We start from the raw sequence: 9,308 nt of genomic DNA on the forward strand, positions 1-9,308 counted from the left end.
TCTGGCTGCAGGGACCAAACGGCTTGACTACCCCTTCGATGAGTCCCTTTCTTCCCACCTCACTGCTGTCCCTCCCCACGGTCACCTTCCAAATAAACCACTTGTCAAGCCCTCGTCTCTGTTTATGGGGGAACCCATCTCAGGAGAGGGGGGACCCAAACCCAGCCCGTGGCCCTGCCTAGCCCTGGCCCCATGTGTCCTCCTGCAGTGCGTGCCAGCACCTGCGTAACAACTTGCCGGCCGGGAAAGCAACCACCACCTGGTTGGCAGGCTTGCTGATTCCGTGGTGTAAATGCTCCGACCAGGGCCGGCGCAGCCCACCAGCAGAGAGGTGCCCGCTGCCTGCGTCTCCGGAGCGGGGAGCCACCCTGCACGCGCTGCTGCTGTCACGCTGTCATGTCTACTGGATCTGCCTCCTCCTCTGTCCCCACTGTGGCGTCCTGTCACCTCAGCACGTCCTGTCCACTCACCGCAGGTACAAATGTTCGTGGAGCCGTGAGAGTGGCAGAGCCACGGGGGTGAGTGCGGGAGAAGTGCGGGCAGGGAAGGGCTCTGGGCAGGGAGAGCTGCGGCTGCCTGCGGGGAGCCTGGCAGAAAGGGAGGGAGAAGCTGAGCGCAGGGGTCAGCGAGAACAAAGCCACAAAGTCCCAGAGGGCGCAGGGGAGAGCACGTGTGGGGAAGGTTGGGTTCCTGGGGAGGTGGGTAGCAGCCTCTCTGGGGGACAGCACCCCTGGTTTGGCCTGCTGTCCATGGGCTCCCCCGAGGCTGGAACCCAGACAGGCCTTGCCAGGGGACCCTTCTGTCATCAGCTGTTTTGAAAGTGGGCGCCCCGGCCTGACCACCCTCCCGGCTGGCTCCAGTCGGACCGGAGAACTTGGAGTGAGTGTCTCTTCAAAGCTGTCCCCGCTGGGAGCTCCCACGGCCTCTTTACCGGGGGCCTGGGGCGGGCGGAGGAGCAGGGGCAGCTGGTCAGTGAAGACCCAGGGGGCTAGGAAGGCAACGGGAAACCTGCCATGAGAGCTGGGAGCCGGGGTGGAGGCGGGCCTGGGAGGCCACGTCCGCAGCTGCTCCCAAACCTCGGGCTGTGAGCGCAGAACCAGGGCTTCCTGGAAGCGCCTGAGCTTGGAGCTGAAGAATAACGGTCCGAACAGAGCTGAGGGGAGCGACCGGCCTGGCGGGGCTGGGAAGCAGCAGAGCAGGGATCAAACCCAGCCTGTGGGCCCAGAGCCCCTGGGCTGGCCTCTAGTTTGCCCGGGTTTCCTTCCTCTGGATTAAGTGAGGGGGACAAGGCCAGAGCCGGGGTGTCGTTTCTGTACTCGGGTCCTGGCAGTTCTCCAGGGCGGTAGGTGAGTCCCGTCAGCTCTACTTAGGACAGTGAACCGGCCGCAGCCTCCCTGCCCGGTGGGCCCTTCGTGCCCCAGGCGCTGAGCAAGGTGCGTGGGGGTCTCTGTGCCAGCTGCCCACCCAGACACAGGCCAGGGTTTGGCTTTCCCACCAGGTCTGCTCTGTCAAATGTTGCCTTTAATACAGAGGGGCCTTGACTCAGGAGTGTCCCTCCTAACGAGTTTTTTGAGAGATACCAGCTGTCTCTCCGTGGATTTTTTTTTGCGTTGAATTGACAGAGTAATTTGAGTTAACGAGCTCCTTAATGAGCTTGGTCTCGAAACGAATTAAACTCGTAAGTCAAGGCCCCACTGTACCTGCCTCATGACGGTACTTCCTTCTTGCCACAGTCTAAGGGAAGGCTGATGGCTATGAATCAAGAATTTGTTTCCAAAATTGTTGTTGTTGTTCATTTGAGATATCTTGGCTAAATGGTTGCTAGCTCTTCTTGTCTCCCGCATGAAAGTTATACTAGTATCTGCATTTTAAAACCCATTGGCCACTCATGGACCTACTCACTTTACCCGGGAGCCTAACTGTGGCCCTGGGCACTCAGGCACCAGGGAGAGGCTTTCTTTGGAAAATGTACCCTGGCTTTCTCCTCCCTCCTCCCCCCACCTCCTCCTCTCCTCCTCCTCCTCCTCCTCCTTTCCTTCCTCTTCCCTCCTCCTCGTACTCCTCTTCCTCCTCTGAAGAGTGTGGTTCTGGAATCAGACCTGATTTTCAGTCCTGGCTTTGGCACTATCTGGGAGACAGAGCTGGGCAAGTGTCAGCCTCTTAGCCTCAGCTTCCTAATGGGTCAACAAGAGACAATCATGAAGTCTCTCTTGTGAGAACTGAGTGAAATCACGTGTATAAACACCCGCCTCCCACATGGCGCTCTGTACCAGGCAGGCATCCGACCATGCCGCTGCCCTTGCCATCCTCCGGAGAAGCCGTGATTTGCACTCAGCAGTGGCCCAGCGCTCACACCCGACTCCTCTCCCTGGTGTGACCCTGGTGGAGGGCCCATTGGCGACCTGTTGCCAGTGTTGAGATGGGCTTGTCCTTTGATATTCCGGTTGTTCCTCCTCAAGGATTCAATCCTACGGAAGTTGTAGGATGAGCGCACTATTTATAGAGCAACACTCTGGAAGAAGTCAAATGTCCCAACAAGAAACTGACTAGCCCGGCCAACGTGGCCCAGTGGTTGAGCGTTGACCTATGAACCAGAGGGTTACGGTTCGATTCCCGGTCAGGGCACATATCCAGGTTGCAGGCTTGATCCCTAATGTGGGGCATGTAGGAGGCCGCCGCTCAATGATTCTCTCTCATCATTGCTGTCTCTCTCTCTCTCCTCCTCTCCCTTTTTCTCTGAAATCAATAAAAATATATTTAAAGAAAGAAACCAATTAAATAACTTACAAACTATCCACAGGACATAACCCCATGCATATGATAAAAACAAGAATGCTTTAAGGACATGGAAAGTTTTTCATTATATGGGAACTGGCAGAAAAACGGGGACACAAAACTATTTGTAGTTTGTTCATAACACTGTAAACCAGAAAATATGTACACATAGGGATAGGTTGGAAAGACACACTGGCATGTTAGCAGTTGCTGTATTATAGGTGATTGCTTTTTAAAAAAATAGTTTTTGCTGTTTAAAAATTTCTATCATGATCAGGTATTAGTTTGAAAATTCAGCATATTCAGAAAATTATATGCATGTACATGTGTGCATGCATGTGCGCACATGGGTCTAATCACCATGGAATAAAAGAGTGTTCTTCAAATTCTACTTATGAGGAAGTAAGTACCTTGTGCATAAAACCTAAGCCTTAAGTGAAAAAAAATTCTCTTCAAGTTGTTAAAATATTTAAAATATTTCTTATTCTATTTAAATGTCGCTGTGGAAACTATGGGATGATGAATGCAACTAATAAATAATTTATTGAGAGAGTATGCATGCTCATAGTAAAAATATATATAGGACAAAGTGTATATAATAAAAATTTTCCCACTCCAAGTAGCAACTACTACTAAGTTTTTAAAAAAATATATTTTATTGATTTTTTACAGAGAGGAAGGGAGAGGGATAGAGAGTTAGAAACATTGAAGAGAGAGAAACACCGATCAGCTGCCTCCTGCACACTCCCTACTGGGGATGTGCCCGCACCCAAGGTATATGCCTTTGACCAGAATCGAACCTGGGACCCTTGAGTCCGCAGGCTGACGCTCTATCCACTGAGCCAAACCGGTTAGGGCTACTATTAAGTTTTTAATATATTCTTCCAGAAGTTTTATGCCTATGCAAGCATATATGATTAAATATGTACTTTTAATTTAGTTTTATAGGAGAGAATAAGTTACATATTATGCTTTATGGTCTGTTTTTTAAAAATAGCTTTATTGGGATATAATTTGCATACTACAAAATTCATTCATTTTAAGAGTACAGTGCGGTGATTTTAAGACTAAATTCACAGAGTTGTGTAACCATCACCACAGTCTCCATGGTGCTTCCTCACTTAATATTACAGCTTGGAGATGGGTCCATAGCAGCAGGGATAGAGCCCCTCTCTAGTTTCCCTTGCATGGAGGGACCGTCATTTATTTAACCAGCATCTTACCCGTGGCTCCCAGTGTTTTGCTATTAATAGTGATGCTGCAGAGGCAATACATCTTTGCTGCCATGACCATGGGTGCCTCTGTGGGGTTCATTGCCAGTAATGGGATTGCTGCATTGATGGGTATGTGCTTTTGTAACTCGACGGACTGAAAATTACTTCTAATCTATGTTCCCATGAATTAGAGACTTGAGAGAGCCCATTTGTTTAAAGATGAGTTTAAAAACAATCTAATAGGATAGAAACTGCATACTCTAATTTGATATAAGAAGTGGTAGAGACCACTGTCAATGAAACGTCTTGGTATATTTGTGTGTGTGTGCCACTACGTAATCTTTTCATTGTCTAATGTTTATAAAGAGTGCGGCTGGCCCTTTTTAAAAGACCGCTTTATTGAGGTTTGAAAAGCTGCAGATGCAATATCTACAAAATATTTACAAAAATCTGTGGATATTTAATGTATACAATTTGATGTGTTTGTGTCTGGTCCGTCTTAAGTCTCTTCATCCCTGGAAATCATACAGTTTATGTATGTGGGGGCCAATGAATTAGACATCGCTGTTGTTATGGGACTCTTAAAATGGAAAACACTGACGCTGACCGGGAGGGCTGAGCCGGGTCTGTGTTCTTGCCCTGAGTGGGGGCCCAGGGCTGCGCCTGGATGAGTAGACTGAGCTGGCATCTCTGAGGACAGGGCCAGCTCCCGCTTCCGGCCAGCAGGTGGCGCCCGCGCTCCCCGGTGGCCGCCGACTGCGTACGGAGACTTAATATAGTAACCCCATGTCGCCCTGAACATATAATTTTCAAACCTCCTATCCCACCACAAGGAAAACCTCGGAGGATTTTCTTCTGGGAAGAGCAATTAGCCTAACCTCTTAGGAGGAGAAATGGCAGCGCTGAGCTTGTCTGGGAAAGTAAAATATCCTCCCTAAGTGGTCCTAGGTGGGTGGGGAGACACCGCAGAAGGAAGGCCTCGCAGGAGGAGGAGGGGGGGAGGGGCTGGGAACTGCATGGCCGGGGTTAGGGCTCAGAGTGGGAAATGCCTTGGATCTGAGGACATCCAGTGCCCAGCCTGCGGGCCTCTGGGTTGGGCCAGAGGGTGACAGAGACAAGGAGGGCAAGATTAGGTGGGGTGGGGTCGGGGGAGGGAGGGCCCTCTCACCTGAGCTCTGCTCCGACCTCTGGGGACCAGGCCAGGCCACCCCCTCCCGCCACCCACCTACGGTGACAAAATGCCACTGTGGATGCAGCTGGGACACAGAGCCTGCTGCAGAGGAGAGCGCTGGGGGAGGGCAGAGCAGGGGGTCTCTTCCGGTCAGGGGTGGCTGCTGTAGACTGGACTCCCTGGGGTGGGAGAGAAAACTGGAAGGAGCGATCTGGGAGTGGAGATGAGCAGATCTGGGAGGAGGATGAGCTGGAGAGGTCTACACAGCAGCGGGAGAGCGGCTGCTGGGGGTCCGTGGGGGAGAGTGGGAAGCTGGGAGTTATGGGCACCCGCACCAGGGCCTGGGGGAGGGGAGAGAGGAGCATTATGGCCGTGTTACAGGTGAGGCTGGGAGCTGCTTGTCACATGTCCTGTTTTGAAGAGGAGGCCTTGCTTTGGCAAAGGCTGTGATGGAAAAGAGAATGATCCGTCCCTATCCTCAAGGACAGTGTGATCTCAGTGGGAAGAGAAAACACACTAGTATGTGAACACCATGGCTGTTACCATGAGGCTGCCAGTAATTAAAGCCAAAGGAAGTATCCAGATGGCCAAGCCGATGTGAGCTTAACCTTTCTTCACCTCGGTTTCCTCATCTGTAAAATGGAAACATTGTTAGCATTGACCTCATAGGGCTGTTAGGAGGATTAAACACGAGATAAAGCTTATATAGCATGTAGCACAGTCCCTGGTACCTGAGAGTTCTCACAATTGATTGTGGTTGCTGTCATTTATCATAATTATAGTTGCCATCTACTGGAAGAGGTGAGCAGGGCCTATTTTCTAAGGTCAGGTAAGTCAGCTAAAGACGAGTTGGAGGATTGTGGGTGTATGATCGGTTTCCCGTAAGTGCAGACTGACTCAAGTTCAGATCTGTGATGTGGACTGGGCCCCTGGGGAGCCTACATTACTTGAGTCCCAATAGATGAATGACCTTTATCAGAAGGTAACATTCTCAGTGCTTGCTATTGAGAATGTGGTCCAAGGACCAGCAGCAGTATCCCCTGGAGCTGTAAGAAATAAACTCTTGGGCCCCAGCCCAGGCCTCCTGACTCCGAATGTGCACTTTATCAAGTGATTTGTTTGGGTGTCGGGCTGTGAGAAGCACAGCTCTCAGCCACAGCTCACGGGACTAACAGCTTGGTGGGGCAGGTAGAGAGAAGACTGGAGAGATGGGTTGGGACAACCAGTATCCTTCTCCCTAAATATTTCCACATGTAAGTTCTTAACCAGGATTCAATATTTGTTTATAGTTTTCTTTCCTTTGAAGTAAAATTTATATGCCATGAAATGTATATGTTAACTTACCCTTTGAGTTTTCACAAATGCATCTACTGATGAAACCAGACACCAGCCAAACATTACCAGCAACTGGAAAGTTCCCCCATGCCTCTTCTGCATCAATCCAGCCCCAGCCCCTAGAGGCAACTCTCATTGTGATCCCGCACCCCCCGCAACCCCCCGTCTCCCGAGATTATTGTGTCAGTTTCAGAATTCCATATAAGTAGAATCCTCTAATAGATACAATTTGGGGAACACTTCTTTCACTCAGCATAAGGCGTTTGCTATATCCATGTGCGGGGGAGGAGAGATCATCTTCCTCCTACCCTTCTAATTTCTGTTAGCAGTGATGTGGGCTCTGGCTCTTGGTTCTTGATTTTGGCAAAGAAAGGATTCAGAGCCAAGAACTCTAGCTCAAGAGGAAGTTTATTTAGCACGCAAGGCACAAGTAAACTTGAGGAGAAGACTCGAGCAGGCTGCTCAGAGAGCTGCCTTGGGTTTTTAGAAAGAAAGTCACAGAGGCAGAAGAAGTGAGCCCGCTGGGCTGCGTGGACTCAGCAGACAAGTTACAGAAGCAAAAGGAGGGCCCTTGGAGACAGGTTCAGGGGTTAGCCCGGGAGGAGCTGCTGCTGCCCACTGCTCCCCTGGTTACAAGTCCCAGGGGGCCCCATAGAGCTGAGGAGAAAGCAAGCAAATATACATGCCTGAAGAGAGAGAGAGAGAGAGAGAGAGAGAGAGAGAGAGAGAGCGCACTGGGTCCTTGTCTTAAGGGTTTTTATCTGTTTTCTAAAGGCAGGAATTTTAGAAGAGGTCTCAGGGGAGAATCTCAATAGAATGTTCATCAGCTTTCCAGATGTGTCATTAATACGCTGCTTCATCACAATGAGCATATAGGGTCAGGGTCCTGGTCTCCACTGATTGGTCAGCATGGGCAAGGGATCGTCAGTCAATGTATCTGGTCCTGAGGCAGCCATGGTGTCACTTTGTCTGGTTTTGCTGCTTTTCTGGGCTCGGAGCTGAAACACAACTGACGCCCAGATGTTATCTGTAGTTTGACCAAAACTCTGCCTCTGGGGTTGACAGACAATTTTTTTTATTTATTTTGATTATTAAGATTATTTGATGCTGAGTAGAACCTCACTGTCCTGAGGGCTTAATGCTTAGGAGAGTGGCCATGCCAGGGAGAAGGAGGCAGGCGAGTCAGGGTGCTGGATGGGGCCAGTTTGAATCAACTGTCTGTCTCAGTTCCCTCATCCCACTTGCCAGGGAACTTTCCTAACTTCTTCCTATCCTGCCTCATTGATACTTTTACCAACAAGGTCATGCAGGTTCCAGTTAACACCCTCATTACCATTGGGCTTTGTCAGGCTTTTTAATTTTAATCATTCTGGTGGGTGTAGAAGGGTGTCTCACTCATTGTGGTTTTGTCTTGCACGTCTTAATGATGACTAATAATGATTGGCTAATGATGCTGCTTATCTTCTTTTATATCCTTACTAGAGGCCTGGTGCATGAAATTTGTGCATGGGTAGGGTCCCTAGGCCTGGCTGGCGATCAGGGCCTATCGGTGGGGCGACCGGCAGGGTGATGGGGGGGAGAGGTGGGGGCCGATGGCACCTGCCTTGGCTGGCCTGGCACTGCACGCTAGCAGGCCCCGCCCCCTGCTGCCACTGCAGGCTGGGGGCAGCTCCTACGTCGAGTGTCTGCCCCCTGGTGGTAAGTGTGTGTCTTAGTGACTGGTCGTTCCCACCATTTGGTCGATTTGCATATTAGGCTTTTATTATATAGGATTGGCCATTCATATATCTTCTTTTGAGAAGTGTCTGTTCAGATCTTTTGCTTGTTTGTAAAAGGGGCTATTTGTCTCTCTGTTTCCGTGTTATAGGAGTTCTTTCTAAACCCGAGAGACTAGTCCCTTTTGGGTTTTGCAAATATTTTCTATGAGTGGATTTTTACAGGAATCTCAGGTCTTGTGTTTGGCTCCAGGTGGGGCTTATGTGGGTGTAGGACTACAGTTGAGTGGACCCCTACCTTTGGGGCTGTGTTTTGTGTGTAGTCCCCGCCCCCCCCACCCCCCTGGGCTGGTGTGCTGTGCAAATGAGGTAACACAGATGAAAGCCCTTCGTAAAGTATAACAAGATAAGCAAAGGTTTATAGTGACCCTTTAACCATGAGAGGCGGGAGGCCACTTCCTTGCCTTCTGTCCAGCAGGGCAGTCTCTCTTGGGAGAAGACAGGAGAGAAAGCTACTCCTTGGCTGGAAACAGCCTTTGATGTGAGTACCTAAAACACAGCACAAGTCGGGCATCACACCTCCGTTCAGATCCCAGCTCTGCCAGTTACTATCTGTGTACTAACGTGCAAGCCCCATTTCATTTGAAAACTGGAAAGAGTAGCACCTCCCTTACAGGGTGATGGTGAGAATTAAAGCAACTTTTGCTCTTGGTGTTGTCATTATTATCATTGTAGAACGTATGTCTGAGAGGGCTGCAAATGTGGTGCCATCCTCACAGTGTCCTTTTGTGTAATTGGACCGCTTTCTTTTTTAAGTAAATTGCGGGTTTGTTATAAGATGCTACTCAGGCTGCAGGGGTCCTGTCTCAGGAGGGCTCCATGCACCTGCACCACCACAAGCCAGCAGAGGGCGCTCACCGCCTCCTTAGAGCCTGTGACCCAAACTCTGTCTCCCACTGCTTCTCTGCTCCATGTCCAAACTGGCCTCGGTGGCATTTTTTAGGGTGGAGTGCATTCTCCAGAAGGTCCCCACTTGGGGTTAGGGGGCTGATAAACTCGGGGGACCCGAAAGGCCAGAGGGGGCAGTTCTGGTCTCTG

This window comes from Myotis davidii, unplaced genomic scaffold, assembly GCF_000327345.1.
Source record: "Myotis davidii unplaced genomic scaffold, ASM32734v1 scaffold17, whole genome shotgun sequence".
Lineage (NCBI taxonomy): Eukaryota > Metazoa > Chordata > Mammalia > Chiroptera > Vespertilionidae > Myotis > Myotis davidii.